Source organism: Pan troglodytes, chromosome 1 (genome assembly GCF_028858775.2).
Source record: "Pan troglodytes isolate AG18354 chromosome 1, NHGRI_mPanTro3-v2.0_pri, whole genome shotgun sequence".
NCBI classification, from domain to species: Eukaryota; Metazoa; Chordata; class Mammalia; order Primates; family Hominidae; genus Pan; species Pan troglodytes.
In genome coordinates, this window is record NC_072398.2 from 9,031,877 (window position 1) to 9,055,082 (window position 23,206).

The 23,206-nt window shown below is 43.0% G+C and overlaps 1 protein-coding gene and 1 pseudogene across 4 annotated transcripts in view; one reads left to right on the top strand and one right to left on the bottom strand.

The window, feature by feature from the left end:
• The window catches only part of FMN2 (formin 2), a 389,598-nt gene that overhangs the window by 323,502 nt on the left and 42,890 nt on the right, over positions 1-23,206 (bottom strand). The gene's annotated exons all lie outside the window — the stretch shown is intronic.
• LOC101059795 (26S proteasome non-ATPase regulatory subunit 2-like) lies at positions 10,770-13,518 on the top strand (annotated as a pseudogene).

Sequence of the window (23,206 nt, forward strand, 5' to 3'; positions counted from 1 at the left end):
TAAGAGCATGAATTATTTAAAAACATTACTCAATAAAGAATTGCCCATCTAATCTCCAAAACTAGAAACCTTGATCTTTGACAACCTTCTAAATCTAGTAAGTCACCAAAATGAATTATTTCCATCTCAGATATGTCTGTAGAATGCGTTTCTTATTCATCTCAATCACTTTGGGCTCTCAAATCTAGTTTAAAAACATTTTGATAGGCCAGGCACAGTGGCTCATGTAATCCCAGCACTTTGAGAGGCCAAGGCAGGAGGAACACTTGAGGCCAGGAGTTTGAGACCAACCTGGCAACATAGCTAGACCCTGTCTCTACAAAATATTTAAAAATAGCTAGGCATGGCAGTGCACATCTAATCCCAGCTATTCCAGAGATGGAGGTAGAGGTGGGAGAATCACTCGAGGCTAGGAGTTAGAAGCTACGGTAAGCCATGATTGCACCACTGTACTCTAGCCTGGGCAGCAGAATGAGATTGGTTAAAAAAATAAAAATTAAAACAAGATTTATAGTCTCTTACATGATTACCACATCCTTGTAGCTAGCTCTCCACTATGCAGAAAATCATCTTCATCAAAAGCAAAGATTAGTGGCCAGGTGTGGTTGCTCACACCTGTAATCCCAGCATTTTGGCAGCCGAGGTGGGTGGATTGCTTGAGCTCAGGAGTTTGAGACTAGCCTGGGAAACATGATGAAACCCTGTCTTTACAAGAAATACAAAAATTAGGAGGGTGTGGTGGTGTGCAACTCTAGTCCTAGCTACTCAGGAGGTCAAGGTCGGTGGATTGCCTAAGTCTGAAAGGTTGAGGCTGCAGTGAGCCATGATCACAACACTGCACTCCAGCCTGGACGACAGCACAAGGCCCTGTTGAAAAGAAAAGGAGGGGAGGGGAAGGGAGGGGAGGGAAGAAAGAAAGAGGGAGGGAGGGAGGGAAGGAAGGAAGGAAGGAAGGAAGGAAGGAAGGAAGGAAGGAAGGAAGGAAGGAAGGAAGGAAGGAAGGAAGGAAAAAATTAGCATATTCCTTTCTTGCTACTACAAATCTGAGACCTCTGGTTGGTCCAAGGGTAGTGAGTTATTTCAATTGATTTCAATTGATTGTTCAGAATCAGTTACAGATCAAATTCCTTGTTTCACTCTTTCCTTCTTCTCACTACTACACTTGACTAGCCTTTAAAAATGAGTAAATACAAATATTTGAGACCTCTAATGATTCTGAGATGGAATTGGGATTGCCGATGTGCCTATGAAGATGCCCTTAGTAACAAGTATCACCCATCCCTCTCTCCGCCCATCCTTCACAGCCCACCTTGGTTTCTGCCAACTGGAATTGCTCACCATTTCTTCAATGTGTCAGGATCTTTCATAGCCAACCATATCTCTGAGGCAGAAACCAGGTTTTCCGCCAAGAACAACCTGACTTTTCCACCTTGAAAACTCCTACTTAACCTTCATGTGCCACTTCAAATGCCACCTTTCTAGAATGGGTCCTTCCTCCACTTACACAGGTGTTTATTGCTTCATCTGTGTTCCCAGAGCACTCTGTACTATCTGTGTCAGCATTTACTGTGTTTGAACTGAGAATTCTCTTTGATGCATTGTCTGTCTGCTCCCTCTCTCCAGTGAGAACGTAAGTTCTCCTAAGACACGGACATGAATTATTCTTAACTGGGTAGGCCTTGTAGGTATTAACACTTCTTTTTTTTTTTGATGGAATCTCACTTTGTCATCCAGGCTGGAGTGCAGTGGCCTGATCTCGGCTCACTGCAACCTCCGCCTCCTGGGTTCCAGAGATTCTCCTGCCTCTCGAGTAGCTGTGATTACAGGCATGCACCACCACACCTGGCTGATTTTTGTATTTTCAGTAGAGGCAGGGTTTTGCCATGTTGGCCAGGCTGGTCTCGAACCCCTGAACTCAGGTGATCCACCCTCCTTGGCCTCCCAAATGCTAGGATTACAGGTGTAAGCCACAGCGCCCGGCTGGTATTCACACTTCTTGAATCCCTTACTGCATGTTAGCTTTATCATAATCCAACAAAAAGTTCATGAAATTTAAATGAGGCAACTTCTGGGCTTAAACCATAACTCCATCTTTTTCTAGAAATTTACCTGTGAGAACCTTTGGTCCCTGGCCTATAAAATAGTATCATACAGGCTGGGAGCAGTGGCTCACGCTTGTAATCCCAACACTTTGGGAATTCGAGCTGAGAGGATCACTTGAGCCCTGAGTTCAAGGCCAGCCTGGACAACATAGTGAGACCTCGTCTCTACAAAAGAATAAATAAATAAATTTGCCAAGCATGGTGGCATGCACCTGTGGTACCAGCTACTAGAGAGGTTTAGGTGGGAGATCACTTCAGCCCAGGAGGTTAAGGCTGCAGTGAGCTATGATCGTTCAACTGCAAGCCTGTCAAAAAAAAAAACAAAAAACAAAAAAAAAACCTGTAAATACAACCAGCTCAAGGGGTACTTTTTGAGAACCGAGTGAGATTAAATGAGATGATATAAGAATTTTGCCCGAAAAAGTCCTGCCATGAATATAACAACAAAAATGATGATAAAATGGCTCTAGCATCTACTCAGCCCTCGCTCTATGCTGGGCATTGCCATAGCCCCTTTACAGCCCACGTTGTAAATATCACTAACCCTCCATCTTAACAACTAGGAACCAAGCCCACGGAGGACAAGTGAGCCAGCCAGTGCCACACAGCAATCACCCAGCAAAGCCATGACTCAGACCCGCCTGGGGATTCCACCACACTTACTCTATAATGTTCTCTTACATAAGTGCCTGATATTTTATCTGATCCTCACCAAAACTCTTCTATTTTCCTCATCTTACAGATGAAAACACTAAGTCTCAAATAAGTAACTCACCCAAAATCACAGGGCTACAGGGTGAACAACTCAGACTGGGCCTCTGGAAAGTTTAGTGGATTTTATTGCCACTGTTTTGTAGCTGTCTCCAATAATCACTGATGGCTCTGAGTAAGGGAGAAGGAGGTGGTGACTTGCAAAATAGACACTCCACAGGGTTGAAAGGCTGAGAAATGCCAAGACAGTGGCAGGCTTCTCTCTGCATGGATCTGCTTAGTAGAGCAGCAAAGGTTCCAGAAATAGAATTTCATAGATTGGTATTCTAGCATGATATTAGTTTCTCCGGATGTTGTCTCTGCTTAGTCCTAGCTCATCCCAGAAGTAGGCACAAGCAACAGGGCCACTGTGCTGAGGTTCTCCAGCAATTATGGGAACAAGCGTAAGAAGAAGAGAGCGTGGTATGTATGAGTCTACCGCATGATGCTTTTGCTAGGACAAATTTGGAAATGGAAACAAAAGGTTAAGCATATGGAACCCACCCCCACATACACACACATCCTCCTCCTGGCTCTATGAGAGCAGAAGATCCAAAGGAAGGAATTAGAGTGGGGTGAATTTCAAAAACTATAGCCTTATAAAAGGAAACCAATTTTGAGTTAAGGGAAGGAATAAAAGGAATGTAAGGCTTTTTCTTTTTTTCTTTTTTAAATGAGCTCGGAGTATCAAAAGGGTCCAGTGAAGAGCACACAGATTCTAGACGGGGCCTAGAGAAGACAGAGGATGAGGACTGGATTAGACAGAGAGGAGAATTATGTGCATTCTGTAAATGCCAGAGCCCATGGTGGTACCTACCCTCAAGAAGGAATAAGAAAAGGGAATATGAAAAGTGCTGATAGCAGGGATTAATTTAGAACAGTGACATGCATTAAAAAGTCCATTGGAGGCCAGGCATGGTGGTTCACGCCTGTAATCCCAGCACTTTGGGAGGCCAGCCGAAGCAGGAGGATTGCTTGAGCCCAGGAGTTCGAGAGCAGCCTGGGCAACATGGCAAAACCCCATCTCTATTTAAAGAAAAAAAATTAGATTGGCTAGGTGGTGCACATCTGTAGTCCCAGCTACTAGGGAGGTTACGGTGGGAGGATCGCTTGAACCTAGGAGTTTGTGGCTGCAGTGAGCTATGATCGCAGCATTGCACTCCAGTCTGGACAACACAGCAAGACCCTATCTCAAAAAAATAAAATAAAGAAAAAGTCCATTGGTCCCTCTGCTTTGCCACACAGAGAGTTCTGCTCCTTCAGAGGTACACTTACACTTTTCAGTGATTCAGTCTTAAAATTAGATAGCAAGTCTCAAGCTGAGTGGGGCAACATCTAAATGCCTATCATAAAGATTTTCTTAAGCAAAAAGAAATACTGTATGAAACTGCATTCACAATTTTCTAAGACTCCTGTCTCTCAGAATCCAGACTTCACCCACAACGGAGCTTACATTTTCTCAAAGGTGTTAGCTGAAGGTGAGGTTTGAACAATTTGCTCCAGGAAAACACATACCAAGCAGAAGTAGCACATATATGAAAGCTGCCTGTTGGGTCTCTTTTCACAGAAAGAAAAGCTAAAATAAGGGCTCAGCCTTAAGATCTGTCACCAACCACGGATAGCACAGGAAACAGGCTGGAACTGAGATTAAGATCTGTGACATGCTCTGCTACTTATAGACTAGGGTGACTTGTTGGTGCTTAGAATGGGCACTGACTCACCCGTTAGTAGACTATATAGCCATCATGGCTACAGTTATTATTATCATCATTTAAAGACGAGGTCGGCCTTCACGTGCAGTGCTTTGATCTGCTGAGCCCAAATATAATTCAATAGACTAAAGTAGAGAATTTGAACAAGTCATTTCTAAAGACCATGCCCTTAAATCAACATAACAATTGGGACTTAGAAACCAAGATATTTATCCATAATATCCATGTATAGTCCCATAGAAGGATGGTTAATTTCTACTACATATTTCTTATTTTCTGAAGCTATGGATATAGGGAAGGTTACTGTGAAAACCTAATCATCTCTTCGCCTTTGAACATACTTGTGAAATGCTAACACGTGTGGATGCATAGCCTGTAATGATTATTCCAAAACAGATTTAGGGACTTCTGCATAATAGACACAGCAGTTAAGAGCAGGCATTTCAGAGTTTATCATACCTAGATCTGAATGCTTCTCTACTAATTATTATGACCAGTCTCTTTATAAAAAACACACCTAACAAAACCTCCAAGGGGTGTTAAAGATCAAATGACATGTGTAAAACCCTCAGCAAAGCTCAAAAAGTGGTGACTATTAGCATTAAATGGGTCATTAGAGGGATTTAGTTTGACTTTTACTGGTGAGGCCACACCGTTGGTAAGAGTTGAGAAACAAAACCAATTTTCATCACCTAGCTCAGTACTCTTTAGCTGGACTTTAGTCTCAAATTATTATTAAATATCAGCTTGACCTTAATTAAAGCCTTGATCTAACAAGGCTGTGAGCAAGATATGCCTTCCCTGTTTTTCTTGGTCTCGCGTTGTAAAAACTTTCCTTGTGTTTACAGACATTGTTTCTTGTTCATAATTAATGAGCACATGGGATGGACTGATGTCTTGTTTCATCAATAATCATTTTCCTTCTGTACACAGAAGAGACTACCCAGTTTCCACCCGCGTGATTTGTTGACTATGTCTGATGGCTGGCTGACCTCAATTTTCATTAGCAGTTCATCGTATCTATAAGCATCCATGATCTTTCTATCTTGATATAAGCTTCTGTACAAAATTTTTGTTCAAATCCTTAAAAGTGAAAACATATTTCAATAAGGGTTAATCATTTAGCTAAAGGAGCATATAACCTTTAGCAAATACAACTTAATTAAGAATCTGTTTTATCTGAAAAGGAAGTTGTGTTATTTTAACCTATCAAGAGACTTTAATGGAGTAAGTACTGTATCAGAAGAGGACAAAAAATACTTAATCAACATTAGCATTTATACATATCAGATTGTTTTCTCTAATGTTATTGATACCTTAACTATAACCATATTTGCTTTCACCTGTACTCAGGGAAAAAAAACACAAATGCTATTTTCTTGAAAAATCTATAAAGCTTTCGCTACTCTCTAATTTCAAAAATTTACCTCAAAGAATTTTTGATTTTAAAATGTAAAGCTATTACAATTAATCTTCCTGTGACTATATTTTGCAGTGGTGAAATTTTAAGACGCCTTCCTGTAACTCCTTACATTTGGAAATGAATACTGTTCTGAGAATTCTTCTGCATAATTTGAAATGACCAGCAGAGGGCAGAGCTAAAAATTTGACACTAGAATCCCTGTGCATGAATGAGAAGAAATTTCCAAAATGAGGCTGAGGAGTTCTATTTTTGACTGAAATTTAGCACCTTGGTTGCTATATTTGCTGAGCTTAGAAACATGCCAAAAAGAAATGTCAACCTTATATTCTCTTCAGTGCAAATGGGGAAAATAAAAATCAACACTGCAATAAAATAATTTAATGCAGTACAAATGCTAGAATTAACCAACAACAAAGAACTGAAATGGATGTGACATGAATAGTACCTTGTTCATTTTATGCACACATATGAGGTGCACCTAAACAACTTACAAATCAAATACTTGGTGATAAAGGCAGACAAAAATATCTGTAAAAATTAATCTGTGAAAAGTAATTTTATCTGTATCTGTATGTGCATTACATAATAACTTCTTAATATAGAATATAAACCTTACAGACAAGATTCTTGCAAAAGTTTTCCAAATTTTTCTAGGGTTGTTTGAAACTTTGATAAGTACAAAAATGGTTACTTTATTGTCCACATTCTGCAAGTTCAATGTTTTACAACCCCTTGTATTTCAAAAGCACATTTCAAAACACATGTTAATATATAAAGGAAGAAAAACCCTGGGGTTTAGGCTTATGAGTACAGTATATATTGAATAAGATTACATTTAATATACGAGTTGTTTTTTTTTTGTTGTTGTTGTTGTTGTTTTGAGACGGAGTCTCGCTCTGTCGCCCAGGCTGGAGTGCAGTGGCGTGATCTAGACTCACTGCAAGCTCTGCCTCCTGGGTTCACGCCATTCTCCTGCCTCAGCCTCCTGAGTAGCTGGGACTACAGGCACTCGTCACCATGCCCGGCTAATTTTTTGTATTTTTAGGGGTTTCACCATGTTAGCCAGGATGGTCTCGATCTCCTGACCTCGTGATCCACCTGCCTCGGCCTCCCAAAGTGCTGGGATTACAGGCGCGAGCCACTGCACCTGGCCAATATACAGAGTTTTTATTCAGCAACATACCTGGGTATGAACATCTGCATTTTACATCTCAAGTTTTTTCAAATAGAGAAAATTAAATAGAGAAAGTTCTTGTAAGAAATAAAAAGTGGTGTTAATTCCACCAAAAATTCTGTTAACCCCAATTGGAGACAAACTCAGTCTCAGTCTCTCTCTCTCCTTCTCTCTCTCCTCTCTCTCTCTCTCCTTTTCTTTCTCTCCCTGTCTCTCTCTCTCTCTTTCTCTCTCTCTGTCTCTCTCTGTCTTTCTGTATCTTTCCTGTCTTTCTCTGTCTCTGTCTGTTTCTGTCTCTGTCTCTCTGTCTTTCTCTCTGTCTTTCTCTCTCTCTCTCTGTCTCTGTCTCTCTGTCTTTCTGTCTTTCTCTCTCTCTGTCTGTCTCTGTCTCTCTCTGTCTTTCTCTCTTTATCTGTCTGTCTGTTTCTGTCTCTGTCTCTCTCTCTCTGTCTATCTCTGTCTCTCTGTCTATCTCTGTTTGTTTCTCTCGGTCTCTGTCTCTCTGTCTCTGTCTCTCTCTGTCTTTCTCTCTTTATCTGTCTGTCTCTCTGTCTGTTTCTGTCTCTGTCTCTCTCTCTCTGTCTCTGTCTCTGTCTATCTCTGTCTCTCTGTCTATCTCTGTTTGTCTCTCTCGGTCTCTGTCTCTCTCTGTCTCTGTCTCTCTCTGTCTTTCTCTCTTTATCTGTCTGTCTCTCTGTCTGTTTCTGTCTCTGTCTCTCTCTCTGTCTGTCTCTGTCTCTGTCTATCTCTGTCTCTCTGTCTATCTCTGTTTGTCTCTCTCGGTCTCTGTCTCTGTCTCTCTCTCTGTCTCTGTCCCTGTCTCTCTCTGTCTCTCTCCGTGTGTCTCTCCGTCTCTCTTGGCTGAGCAGTTTCTCAGTTACACACAAGAAGTTAACCAAAGCCATAATGATCAATCCAGGGAAAACATTTTGTTAACAAGGCTTAGCTCTGGCACAGCATCTCTCATGAGCAGAGCTGTAACTCTTGAGAATTCAAAGGTGAGTGAAAGAACAAAAGACAAGAGCAGCTTCCATGGCGAAGTAGCAACTAATATTCACAGAACACACTTTCTAGAGCAAGACTTTCCCGAATCTGGCTTATCAAAAATTCATATTCCCAGAGCCCAGTCTCAGATCTAGTCAATCAGATTTTCCAGAAGCAGAGCCCAAGAATTTGCGTTTTATAAATATTCCCAGGCAGCACAGTAACACAGAATAGCACAAGATGAAGCTGCCGACCTAGCCAGCAGGTAGCTAAGGGAGGTCCCTGTAGGTCATAAATAAGAGCTACAGTATGACCCTAGGGTAAAGCATCTCCAAGTGTAACAAGATTGGACTTGGTTTTTAAAAATCAAGGCCAGGTGCAATGGCTCACACCTGTATTCCTAGCACTTTGGGGGGCCCAGGTGGGAGGATCACTTGAGTGCAGGAGTTCGAGGCTGCAGTAAGCTATGATTTTTCCATTGCACTCCAGCCTGGGTGACAGAGAGAAATCCTATCTTTTAAAAAGAAAAAAAAAATCACTCTTTTGTGGAGAAGGAACTAAAGAGAGCAGAGTGAACCCATGGAGACTAATTAGGGGACTACCACTTGAGACCAGCCTCAACACTAAGGTGGCTTAGACCAGAGTGATGGCAACAGAAAGAGAAAAAAGGCCAACAGATTGGCTATGGAGGGTGGAGAAAGGGCACAAGATGTAGAGTTAGCCTTCGTGGGTTGGAATTCCATCTTCTGCCACTTACAAAACAACTGACTCTGGGCAAATTACCCTAAGTCTCAGTTTTTACATCAGAAAATGGAAGTCAGATTAACTGAGTTATTTAAGTTAAGACCAATTAATTGAAGAGATCATGTTAAGTACTTAGCACAGTGCTTGACCCTCAGTCAGTACTGAATGGCATGGCATGAAGAAACAAGAAAAAAAAGCCCCAATTTTCTATGACTCGCTCCTCCACTCCGGCCAACTAAACTGAAAAAACCAAATAGACTCACTTAGATTCATTAATCTGCATTCACCATGGAGTCTAATTGCCCCGTCTTCCACCTTACCCTGAGAAGAACATCATCCACCATTAGTTGTTTACAGCTTATCTCCAAGATGAGTCTGAAATTCCCATTCTATCAAGATTCCACTTTAAAGAACAGACTCTGTAACAACTGTCAAGTGAAATGGTACAATAATGATACTAGATTGGTGTTCACTTATTTCGGGGCAAGTTCCTAAATAAATTCAAAACAGTCTATAAGGAAAGTGAATGTTTTATTACTAAATAGTAAATCAGGCACTCTACTCTTCACTATATACTATTTTTTAAATTTTTATTATTTATTTATTTATTTATTTATTTATTGAGACAAAGTCTCAGCTCACTGCAACATCCACCTCCTGGGTTCAAGCAATTCTCCCATCTCAGCCTCTGGAGTAGCTGGGACTAGAGTTGCATGCCACCACGCCCGGCTAATTTTTTGTATTTTTAGTAGAGACGGGGTTTCACCATGTTGGCCAATCTGGTCTTGAACTCCTGACCTCAAGTGATCTGCCCGCCTTGGCCTCCCAAAGTGCTGGGATTACAAGTGTGAGCCACTGTGCCTGGCCATACTATTTTTTTTTTTTTTGAGACAGAGTCTTGCTCTGTCGCCCAGGCTGGAGTGCAGTGGCACGATCTCAGCTCACTGCAACCTCCGCCTCCTGGGTTCAAGCAATTCTCCTGCCTCAGCCTCCCAAGTAACTGGGACTATAGGCACGTACCACCAAGTCCGGCTAATTTTTTGTTTTTTTGTTTTTTTTTTTTTAGTAGAGACGGGGTTTCTCCATGTTAGCCAGGATGGTCTCGATCTCCTGACCTCGTGATCTGCCCATCTTGGCCTCCCAAAGTGCTGGGATTACAGGTGTGATCCACTGATCCACTGAGCCCAGCCATACTATTTTTTAAAATCACTTTGAACGTGGCATATGTAGACCCTATCCTTCAGTTACACAATCTACACCTGGGAAGAAGAGTGATTACATGTACCAACAGATGTCACCCTCAAAGACCAGATAATTGATGCATGAAGCTCAAAACCTGTCTCCTGAGCACCCCTGTCTGCAGGCTATTGTGTCAAATGTTGTAGCATTCTAACACACATAATGCAAGATTTCTGCCTCGACCCTTGGCCTGGCTTTGGCTGCCATCTATTTTGAATATGAAAATCGCCTCATTGTCCCAGCACCCTCACTCATACCTGTGATTCCAGCACTTTGGGAGGCTGAGGCAGGAGGATCACTTGAGGCCAAGAGTTCAAGACCAGCCTGTGCAACATAGCCAGAACCTGTCTCTGCAAAAAATATAAAAATTAGCAGAGTGTGGTGGTACGTGCCTGTGGTCCTCGCTACTCAACAGTCTGAAGCTGCAGTGTCATATAATTGCACCACTGTACTCCAGCCTGGGTCACAGAGCAAGACCCTGTCTCAAAAAAAAAAAGAAAAAGAAAAAGAAAAAGAAAAATTGCCTCATTGTAGTAAAAACATTAAGTGCATGTCAAATACAACACTAAAGAAAAAGTTTTTCCCCTATAAATATATACATATATATATTACTATGTACCCATGAAAATTAAAGGGCAGTGGCAGCGGAGATGGACGAGGGAGGATGGGACAAGACGCTGGTGCAGTCCCAGCAGCCCCCAGCGGCGGCCCCCAGCGGCATGGATGAGAAGCCAAGCGGCAAGGAGCGGCGGGATGCCGGGGACAAGGACAAAGAACAGGAGCTGTCTGAGGAAGATAAACAGCTTCAAGATGAACTGGAGTTGCTCGTGGAATGACTCGGGGAGAAGGACACATCCCTGTATCGACCAGCGCTGGAGGAAATGCGAAGGCAGATTCGTTCTTCTACAACTTCCATGACGTTGGTGACCAAGCCTCTCAAATTTCTGCGTCCACACTATGGCAAACTGAAGGAAATCTATGAGAACGTGGCCCCTGGGGAGAATGAGCATTTTGCTGCTGACATCATCTCTGTTTTGTGCATGACCATGAGTGGGGAGTGCGAGTGCCTCAAGTATCGGCTAGTAGGCTCCCAGAAGGAATTGGCATCATGGAGTCATGAGTATGTCAGGCACCTGGCAGGAGAAGTGGCTAAGGAGTGGCAGGAGCTGGATGATGCGGAGAAGGTCTAGCAGGAGCCACTGCTCACTCTGGTGAAGGAAATCGTCCCCTACAACATGGCCCACGACGCAGAGCATGAGGCCTGCGACCTACTTATGGAAATTGAGCAGGTGGACATGCTGGAGAAGGACATTGATGAGAATGCATACACAAAGGTCTGCCTTTATCTCACCAGTTGTGTGAATTACGTGTCTGAGTCTGAGAACTCAGTCCTACTGCGTTGTGCCCTGGGTGTGTTCTGAAAGTTTAGCCGCTTCCCTAAAGCTCTGAGATTGGCATTGATGCGCAATGACATGGAGCTGGTAGAAGACATCTTCACATCCTGCAAGGATGTGGTAGTACAGAAACAGATGGCATTCATGCTAGGCTGGCATGGGGTGTTCCTGGAGCTGAGTGAAGATGTCGAGGAGTATGAGCACCTGACAGAGATCATGTCCAATGTACAGCTCAACAGCAACTTCTTGGCCTTAGCTCGGGAGCTGGACATCATGGAGCCCAAGGTGCCTGATGACATCTACAAAACCCACCTAGAGAACAACAGGTTTGGGGGCAGTGGCTCTCAGGTGGACTCTGCCCGCATGAACCTGGCCTCCTCTTTTGTGAATGGCTTTGTGAATGCAGCTTTTGTTTAAGACAAGCTGCTAACAGATGATGGCAACAAATGGCTTTACAAGAACAAGGACCATGGAATGTTGAGTGCAGCTGCATCTGTTGGGATGCTGCTGCTGTGGGATGTGGATGGTGGCCTCATTCAGATTGACAAGTAACCTGTACTCCTCTGAGGACTACATTAAGTCAGGAATTCTTCTTGCCTGTGGCATAGTGAACTCTGGGGTCTGGAATGAGTGTGTCCCTGCTCTGGGACTGCTTTCAGACTATGTTCTCCACAACAGCAACACCATGAGACTTGGTTCCATCTTTGGGCTAGGCTTGGCCTATGCTGGCTCAAATCATGAAGATGTCCTAACACTGCTGCTGCCTGTGATGGGAGATTCAAAGTCCAGCATGGAGGTGGCAGGTGTGACAGCTCTAGCCTGTGGAATGATAGCAGTGGGGTCCTGCAATGGAGATGTAACTTCCACTATCCTTCAGACCATCAGGGAGAAGTACTGAGCTCAAGGACTCTTATGCTCGTTGGTTTCCTCTTGGACTGGGTCTCAATCACCTGGGGAAGGGTGAGGCCATCGAGGCAATCCTGGCTGCACTGGAGGTTGCATCAGAGCCATTCCGCAGTTTTGCCAACACACTGGTAGATGTGTGTGCATATGCAGGCTCTGGGAATGTGCTGAAGGTGCAGCAGCTGCTCCACGTTTGCAGTGAACACTTTGACTCCAAAGAGAAGGAGGAAGACAAAGGCAAGAAGGAAAAGAAGGACAAGGACAAAAAGAAAACCCCTGCTGACATGGGAGCACATCAGGGAGTGGCTGTTCTGGGGATTGCCCTTATTGCTGTGGGGGAGATTGGTGCAGAGACAGCACTACGAACCTTTGGCCACTTGCTGAGATATGGGGAGCCTGCACTCCGGAGGGCTGTACCTTTAGCACTGGCCCTCATCTCTGTTTCAAATCAACATCGTGGATACCCTAAGCAAATTATCTCATGATGCTGATCCAGAAGTTTCCTATAACTCCATTTTTGCCATGGGCATGGTGGGCAGTGGTACCAATAATGCCCATCTGGCTGCAATGTTGCACCAGTTAGCTCAATATCATGCCAAGGACCCCAACAACCTCTTCATGGTGCACTTGGCACAGGGCCTGACACCTTTAGGGAAGGGTACACTTACCCTCTGCCCCTACCACAGTGACTGGCAGCTTATGAGTCCAGTGGCCATGGCTGGGCTGCTCACCGTGCCTCTCTCTTTCCTGGATGTTCGAAACATTATTCTAGGCAAATCACACTATGTATTGTATGGGCTGGTGGCTGCCACGCGGCCCCGAATACTGGTTACATTTGATGAGGAGCTGAGGCCATTGCCAGTGTCTGTCCATGTAGGCCAGGCAGTGGATGTGGTGGGCCAGGCTGGCAAGCCTAAGACCATCACAGGGTTCCAGACACATACAACCCCAGTGTTGTTGGCCCACGGGGAACGGGCAGAATTGGCCACTGAGGAGTTTCTTCCTGTTACCCCCATTCTGGAAAGTTTTGTTATCCTTCGGAAGAACCCCAGTTATGATCTGTAAGTGACCAGCAGGGGCTCTGAACTGCAGCTGATGTGTCAGTGGGCCATGCATCCTGCTGCCAAGGGTGGACACGACTGCGGACTTCCGGGGGAATTGTTGCCTCCTGCTCTTTTGTTACTGAGTGAGATAAGGTTGTTCAATAAAGACCTTTATCTCCCCCCCAAAAAATATATAAATAAATAAATACATAAATATGAAAAGGTTTTCTCCACTTGTCCCATGACCCTGGGACCATGGCTCAGAAGTCTTCTTGTCCATCCATCTTCAGTAAATATAATCAAAATACAATTAATATTTACCAAAACCTGAGGTAACTTTCAGATTCAAAATAGCTCGGTTCATTACAGTCTTTAATCTCAGTTATATTTTGGCTTTGCACTAGCAGCTTTATTTTTTTCAAAGACACCCTCTTTTCATGCTCCTGACTGGGTCAGTAGGAGCCTCAATATAGGCTAACTGGGACCATGAGAAGCTCAATATCAGAAAACAGTGATGACAATGAAGCCACCGTACTCCTACCTACAGGCTTAAATGTAGCCCCCTTGTAACTTCAAAGCTACAGGGAGACTCTGATATATTTCTGATCTGCATCCAAAGTGCATCCCATCAGTCTGTGATCAAAACTGTCCTCCTCTCATGTAGCTACTTCAGAATGAATCAGTGTTGCCAAGTTTTTCACACATAGCATCATGGGAGCTAAGTCTAAATTACCTTAGAAATTGTGGCTCCAATTCAGATTTGGCTTTGAGCATCTGGTTCCCCCAGGCCGAATGTCCCAACTCAACCACCCAACTTCTGAGGACTTCCCTCAGAAGCACCATGTGAGGCCTGTCCAACGTGCCACATAGCCACATTCTCTCCTGTCCTAAGAGTAAATAGCGAAATCCAGTCTCAGCAACTATCCTGTCCCCTTCATTTCATTGCACAAAACGCAAACATAGGAGACACTTAAAATTCTTGTTTTCAAAGTTCTCATTTCACCATGATATTTAAAGTACATGGCTGGGCGTGGTGGCTCACGCCTGTAATCCCAGCACTTCGGGAGGTCAAGATGGGCAGACTACCTGAGGTCAGGAGTTCAAGACTATCCTGGCCAACATGGTGAAACCCCGTCTCTACTAAAAATACAAAAAAAGTAGCTGTGTGTGGTGGCGGGCACCTGTAATCCCAGCTACTCGGGAGGCTGAGGTAGGAGAATCGCTAGAACCCTGGGGGCAGAGTTTGCAGGGGGAGGAGTTTGCAGCAAGCCGAGATCGTGCCATTGCACTCCAGCCTGGATGACAGAGCGAGACTCCATCCCAAAAATAAATAAATAAATAAATAAAATACCGTTGCCTGTTATTTTTCATGCAGATTTTTCATGCAGATTACTCATGCTAAGCTTCACTCTTGTCTTAGGCTGTCTTCCATCTTTGAATCCCTAGTATTTTCTTAAAAGTATCCCTGACATCTTTTTCAAAGATCTCTAAAAATGTCCAGGATTCTTCATAACACATTCACCTGACCCAGAAGTCAGGTAATTAGTTTGTTAAAGAAATACTTGTTACCCAACTACATTTAACAAATGTACAGGGCCATTAACTACCAATAGTATGAGGAAAGTTAGACTCTGTTGTAAATCAAAGAAATTTTCCTTTTCTAATAGAAGTCAGTGCAGCATGGGGAAAAAGCAAACTGCCCTGAACAGCAGGAGACTAAGATTCTGGCTCTGTCAAAGCTATTTTGGACAGAAAAGTCACTTCACCTTTTGAGCTCAAGTGTCTTCACTTGCCAATTTAAGAGAACTGGGCTATATTAAATACTTGTCTTCTTCAGTTTTGGTGTTTTTATTATTCCCTCATAAAACAGCAAATTAGTCAAGTATGTACACTGTACAGACACATGGCTTATTTAATTAAAAGAGGAAAATTCTTCCCGTATCCTGGGATAGGCTATGTTTGATAAGCAAATCAGGAAATACCTTGAAAACTTCTGCTAAATGCAAGAGACTTCCCACCCACCCCCCACAGAATTTAACCTGGACATGAGCTGTTCTACATATAAAATCCTGTAAATATCATGAAGTAAAATTACAAAGCACAGAAAGAGAAGTCACTCTCAGGAAAACAGCAGGCCCCAGCAGTCATTTTACAGACTATATATCCAAAGGAGGAAACAGTTTTGTGTTCCAACCTGCGTGGATCTGTGTTGTGGCAAGTTAGGGTCAGAGATAGCCAGAAATGCAAAAATGCAGTTGAAGGTTTTGTGTTGGTAATGGAACTTCAAAGCAAGGAAGAAAATGAACGTAATTTTCTTGTGCTTCAGTGTATTCTGCAAAAGGAAAATAAAAACTATCTCACCAGGCTTGTAATGAAGATTAAAACAGTTAATAATTGTAAAGTGCTTAAAACAGAGCCTGGTACATAGAAAGCTTAATGTGTTTTTAAATACTGAAAACAGTTTGTTTGTTTTTTAAAGCACCAGTACAAAAAAAACTGACAATGACCTGCAAACTGGTTACACACTGGAATGGGAACCATGATTAGCAAATCATTCACATCCAGAGGAAGAAAGAAAGTGAGAGTAAGCCAGTGCAAGCACTCACCTTCATGCAATCTTAGCCAGCAGACCACTCACCAGGCCACACCCTCCAGCAGCTTACCAACTAAAACCAATTTATCTACCCAATAATACCTGTAGGCATCCTATCCGAACCCCCTCAGCCTCCAGACCTTGAGAATCTTGGCTCCCCTCCTTTCTACCATTCACCCCCTCTGGTCTTCTGACTTTGTAGCCTACTCTTTAAACCACCCCTTTAGGCTGATATCTTCAATTCCCACCCTCACTAACCTTCCGATACATCTACCTGAGCAAAAAGCCCAAGTGAGCTGGCACAGAGCTAATCATACACGTGGACTGACTTCACCTCCCATCTTCCCACCACACCCCACACCCCTCGTCCCCAAACCTCAGCCTGCTGAAATCTGGGCAGCGCTCTCAGCGCTCCACTCGAATTCCTCTCTACTAGGGTATTATCAGTAGCTTTCAGTCTTTATCTGGATTTCTTGGCAACACTGAATATCACTTAACAATCCTTCTTTCTTTTTAAAAAATATCTTGTTTTTTTGTCTTTATCATTCTCTTTGTAGCTTTTTTCCCCTTATTGGGTAAGTATTTATCTATACGTCAGTCTCTTCTTGCTTCCCACTCTACTGGCACTTTCCAGAGCATAATGGCTTCAAGTATCATCTACACACTGAAGAGTCGTCAATCTCTCTTCTCCTAGGCTCTCTCTCCTGACCTCAGATACAAAAAACTAATGGCCTTTTTGTATATATTTAAAGAGGTATCCTCAAATTCAGTAGGATTTTAATTGAACCAATCATCCCCACAACCTGCTCCTCATTGCGAATTTTACACACAGTGTGAATTGCATCACCCTCTACCCTAGTGCTCAGACCAGAAACCTGGACGTTCTCCTTGTCTCTGCCCGCTCCCTTACCTTTACATGAGCCACCAAATCCCCAAGGCTTCTCACGTCTACCCTCTAAGGCAGCACTTCTTAAAGTGTGGTCCCCGACAGGCATCATTGGCATCACCTGGGAAGTTGTTAGAAATGCAAATGCTCTGATCTCAACTCAGACCAGCTGAATCAGAAACTTGGGGGTGGGGCCAGCAATCTGTGTTTTAACAAGCCCTTCGGGGGATTCTGACTCTTGGAGTTTCAGATTAGTAGGAGTAACAATATTAATCCAAGTATAATTAGAATCTGCCTTTTATTTAATCCCAAATTTCTTTCCCAAATATAAGTAAGATTATTTTATTAATTAACTATTGTGGTATTATGAGAAGAAAATTAAGATGTATGATTTGTTAAAGGAAAAGCTCCAATTCTTGTACTAGTGCAACTCCCTGGATACTTGGAAGTCCTTTAAAAGGGGGAAAAACAAATTGTGTGACCACATGCAATTTTTTTTTGTTTTTTGAGACAGAGTCTCGCTCTGTTGCCCAGGCTGGAGTACAGTGACATAATCTTGGCTCACTGCAACCGCCAGCTCCTTGGTTCAAGCGATTCTCTTGCCTCAGCCTCCCAAGTAGCTGGGACTACAGGCATGCACCACCACGCCTGACTAATTTTTGTATTTTTTTTTTAGTAGAGATGAGGTTTCACCAATTTGGCCAGGCTGGTCTTGAACTCCTGACCTTAAGTGATCCGCCCAGCTCAGCCTCCCAAAGTGCTGGGATTACAGCCATGAGCCACCGTGCTCGGCCCACATGTAATACTTTTTAAAAACAAAAGGATTTTCTACTACCTAACTCCTTCATAGTTGAGGGCACTGTTCTCTCCTGGATTGCTGCAACGGTTTCCTCAGGGTCTTCCAGCATCCTAACCACAAACACAGCACACCCCTCAGTCCATACTCCTGTAACACCCAGAATGCTCTAAAACATGCCACTGACCACGTCACACTCCTCCACCTAACACCCTCCAGCGGCTCCCTACTGCTCCTGAGAATAGGGTTCACTTCTTAAACGTTTCTTCCAGAAGCCTTCACAAATGCCTCTGGGTCCCAGGCAGCATTTCTCTTTTCTTTTTACTTTTTTTTTTTTTTTTTTTTTTGAGATGGAGTCTTGCTCTATCACCCAGGCTGGAGTGCAATGGTGTGATCTCAGCTCACTGCAACCTCTGCCTCCATTCAAGGGATTCTCCTGCCTCAGCGCACGCGACTGCACCCGGCTAATTTTTGTATTTTTAGTAGAGACAAGGTTTCACCATGTTGGCCAGGCTGGTCTCAAACTCCTGACCTCAAGTGATCTGCCCCTTGGCCTCCCAAAGTGTTGGGATTACAGGTGTGAGCTACCGCCCCTGGCCGCAGTACCATTTGTTAAGACGCCTTTTCTGTTCCTCCTCCTGTACACTGGGCTCCAGGCTCCGGGCATCCTTGACCACTCAAAACCGGAAAACTCTTCTATCACCCTTTATCAACTACTGTACCACCGTGTCTGTTCACCCAGTAGCCCCTTTCCACAGTAAGCTACACAAGAACAAGAAAAGGCCCTATATTTTTCATAGAAAAATTCCATAAATATTGTGTGACTGGCTGGTGACCACACATGGTAAGAGACAGAAAGAAAAGCTCAGAGAATAAATTTACTATCTATGTATTACATGAGTATAGAGCAGGGGCTAGCCAACCACAGCCTGCCAGCCAAATATGGCCAGGTGCTCTGTTTTGTAATACAAAGTTTTATTAGGAAACACAGCCGTGCTTATTAGTGGCGTATTGTCCGTGGCTGCTTTTACACCACAACAGTGGGCTTGAGTAGTTGTGACAGGCACTGTAAAATATTTACTAAAGCCTAAAATATTTTCTATCTGGCCCTTTACATAAAAACTTGCCAACCCCTGATCTAGACAATAAAGGTAGTAACAGGAGAATAAATCTTCTTTCAGATTTCCAAAGTCCAGTACAAATTGGGAGGACCTAAAAAAAAAACAGAAAACAAGAAACAAAAAAACCCTTTAAGCTCCTGAATTAAGTCATGTTTTCTCTGTACAGCGTCCCTTCACTTTGCCATAGAGTCCCAATTTTTTTTTTTTTTTTTTTTTTGAGACGGAGTTTCACTCTGTCACCCAGGCTGGAGCGCAGTAGCGCGATCTCGGCTCACTGCAATGTCCGCCTCTTGGGTTCAAGCTATTCTCTTCCCTCAGCCTCCCTAGTAGCTGGGATTAGAGGCACCCACACCACGCCCAGCTAATTTTTGTATTTTTAGTAGAGACAGGGTTTCACCATGTTGGTCAGGCTGGTCTCAAACTCCTGACCTCGTGCTCCGCCCACCTTGGCCTCCCAAAGTGCTGGGATTACAGGTGTGAGCCACCGCACCAGGCCAGATTCCCAATTTTATACTCCTCCTGGCTCTTGAGAAAAGGAAAAGGAGGTCAGAAGAAATACAAGTCACATCAATAGAACTAATTAATATTCAGTGCATCTACAGGAGAAAGACAAGAAAAGAAAATCATGACAGAAAAGTTGAGCTGAGTCACCCCTTTTAATAAAAGTCCATCATACAAATTCAAAATGAATTCTGAGTCACCCAACACTGTTTGCCAAATGGGTGATTAAAAAAAAGTACCAGTTGTGAAAGTCAAAATGGATATCTAAAACAGCATAATCCTCTTAAAGGAGGAAAAAACAATCATGAAGAAAGTATGTCATTGTCTTAAAAAGTATGATTGCCACGAGTGTGTTTTTTAAAAATCTATTTTTCTAAGCTTCAATTAACTTTACTGTTGGGAAGCATTCTAAAATCTATGAAACTACTGACTGGTAGCACTTCCTCTGAGCTCAGAAAACTTCATGATCGGGGGAATAACAATAACTATCATTACTACTTTTGCAACGATGCACTTGAATTGAGCATAACGGGGGAAAAACATCACCCGTTTTGCCCTCTGAAATAAGATACATAAATGGCAACACATATTAGAAATTTATTAAATCACGTACCGGATCAGAAAAATAAAATAATCTCAAAATAGGCTTAAACATAATAATCTCCAACTATGCTTAAAAATACATATGCTTAAACACATATGTATAAAAACTTGGATACTGATTACTACAAGATCCAGTCATACAAACATTCACTGAGTAGTAACTGGGGACAAATTACTATAAATTGATTTTAAAAAAAAAAAGAAACATGACTAGGCATGGTGGCTCATGCCTGTAATCCCAGCACTTTGGGAGGCCGAGTGGGCAGACCACCTAAGGTCAGGAGTTCAAGGCCCTCTGGCCAACATGGTAAAACTCCATCTCTACTAAAAATACAAAAATTAGCTGCACATGGTGGCATACACCTGTAGTCCCAGCTACTCGGAAGGCTGAGACACGAGAATCGCTTGAACCCAGGAGGCGGAGGCTGCAGTGAGCCGAGATCGCGCCACGGCACTCCAACTGGGTGACAGAGTGAGACTCCGTCTCAAAAAAAGAAAAAAAGAAACATGACAAAGTCCTTTCTAAAATGATAGATTCCAGAGAATTAACAATTTTTAAAATATATATTGAAAGCCTTCTACTTCACACTGAACTATCTGACTACAAACAGAGGGGACATAATTTAACCCACTATACAATCAATATTGTGGAAAAGAAAAGTTACCCATACGAGGCAATTTTTTTCAAACCATATAACAAGTGCACAGCCTTCAAAGAAAGAAATCGAGTAGGAACTTCTGGATACATATCCACTTATTATATTCTTTATGAAATAAATTGACTTCATAAGAAAAAAGTAATATTGGATTGGAAAATATCCCTTACAGAAAACTCAGTAAGCAGATTTCTTCCTATTTATATGTATTGACTGTTCCCATCCATGATTTTACCCCACAAGAAATTATCCAATCAAGAAAATAAAATGAACTCTTTGAAAAGAGAAGAGCAATGTTGTGTAGCAAAACAATCTCCAGCCCTCTCTGGTTCCTCCCTGTCTTAGGAATTCTAGATGAAATGGAGGTCCCTATTCTTTGGTGAGGTGCTAGGGAAAGCAAAACGATTCATTCTTCCATGCCACGTTATCTGTCAAGTATGCCAGACACTTGCACACATACACACAGAGAGCTAAATAAGCACAACGCATGTCAATATTCAAGTGCAATACTTCCACAGACTGACCTAGGGAAAGCATGGAGTCACTACAGGATGGTCATGAACATAACACCAAGTGGGCATGACAGATTTCCCTTCACAATTTGCAGTTACCTCCCCGTAGCTTTCCCTACTCTTTCCATTTCCCTTCCACTCCATCCAGAAAGATGTGGGGGCATGAGGGTTGGTGAAGGAATGTGGTAATTATAGCAGTAAAATTAAGTAAAATGGATTGAGAAAGGAGGATGGCAATAAGCCCAGAAGAAGAGATCCAATACAGAGTCAACTCCCAGACTAATAAATTAATTCCAGAACACAGCCAGATCCCATCCCTTCTCCCATCTTCTCCCTCTTCAAGTGTTTTCTTTTTTCTCTCTGTCTCTCTTTATTTGTTGTTGTTGTTTGTTTTTTGGTGGGACAGGGTCTCACTCTATTGCCCAGGTTGAAGTGCAGTGGTGCAATCACAGCTCATTGCAGCCTCAACCTCCCAGGCTCAAGTGATCCTCCCACCTCTCCAATAGCTGGGACTACAGGTGTGCACCACCACACCTGGCTAATTTTTTAAATTTTTTGTAAAGACAGAGTCTCCCTATGTGGCCCAGGCTGGTCTCATACTCCTGGGCTCAAGCGATCCTCCTGCCTCAGCTTCCCAATCCCGAAGTGCTGGGATTACAGGTGTGAGCCACCACACCCAGTCCAAGTGTTTTCAAGATTATCAAATATAGGCAACCTTTGATCATTCAAGACAATTCACTGAATAGATTCTCCAGTTCCTCCTCACTGCAGTCATCATGGCTTTCCTACAGCTCTCTTCTTTACAAAATTAAGGCATATTTATTAAACGGTTATGCCTGATTCTGTAATAAGAACTTGAAAGGCAATAATATTAAATACCAATCACTAATAATTACCTAGCATTGATGATGTGCTAGACTTTGTGCTAAATGCCTTATAAATTAATCTCATTTAATCTTCAAAACAACTCCAGAGATTATTAGACATGAAAAATTTTAATGACCTTGGGTAAATGTTTTCACCTCTTAAGTGGGTGGAGAAGATGGAATTAGAATCCAGTCTAGGACTAGAGACCACTCCTAACTACTCTGGGGAGTTCTGTCAGGTAAACACAAGGACACAGCATTACATTGTTCAAGGAACCTTCACACAATATTTAATTTGCATTCAGGTGTTACAGGGTAAATAGACAATTATAATATGTGTAATATATCCTTTGAGAGAGAAAATGCAGACTGAGATGGCTAAAGAAGATGTCTGGGAAGGAATGGCATCTAACTCTGAATAGCATCCTATGGGAAAGAGTGGAGGCTAACTGGGAAATAATAGTGGCGAGCAGAAGTAGAGGTGCCCACAGAGCCCCAGAAGTGAGAGAAGACATGGACAATTAGGAAAATCAATAACACTTCAGCGTGGCAAAAGAGTTTGGAAAGGAAAGTGGGTCAGGAGAGGTAGAAGTGGGAAAGTATTGAAAGGCAGAAGGAAGACCATGGAGATCCAAAGAAGCTGGAGTTTATTCCGACAGAGAAACAATTAAAATGACATGGCCAGGTGCGGTGTTTCATGCCTGTCATCCCATCACTTTGGGAGGCCGAGGCAGTAGGCTCACTTGAGCCCAGGAGATCAAGACCAGCCTTGGCCACATAAGGAGACCCCATCTCTATTAAAAAAAAATTTTTTTAATTAGCTGGTCATGGTGGCATGTGCCTGTAATCCCAGCTATTTGGGAGGCTGAAGTGAGAGGAATGTTTGAGCCCAGGAGGTTAAGGCAGGCAGTGAGCTGTGATCACCCAACTGCACACCAGCCTGGGTGACAGAGCAAGGCGCTGTCTCAAAAAATAAAATAAAACAACATGATCAGACATATATCACTAGATTTCTCAACCTTGGCACTACTGACATTTTGCACTGGGTAATTCTTTGTTAGGGGAAAGAGGGAGTTGTCCTGTACATTTAGAATGCTTGGCAGTGCCCTAGTCTCTACCTACTAGAAGCCAGTTGCACCCCTCTCCCCACAGTGACAACCCCAAATGTCTTTGGACATTGTCAAATGTCCTCTGTAGGGCAACA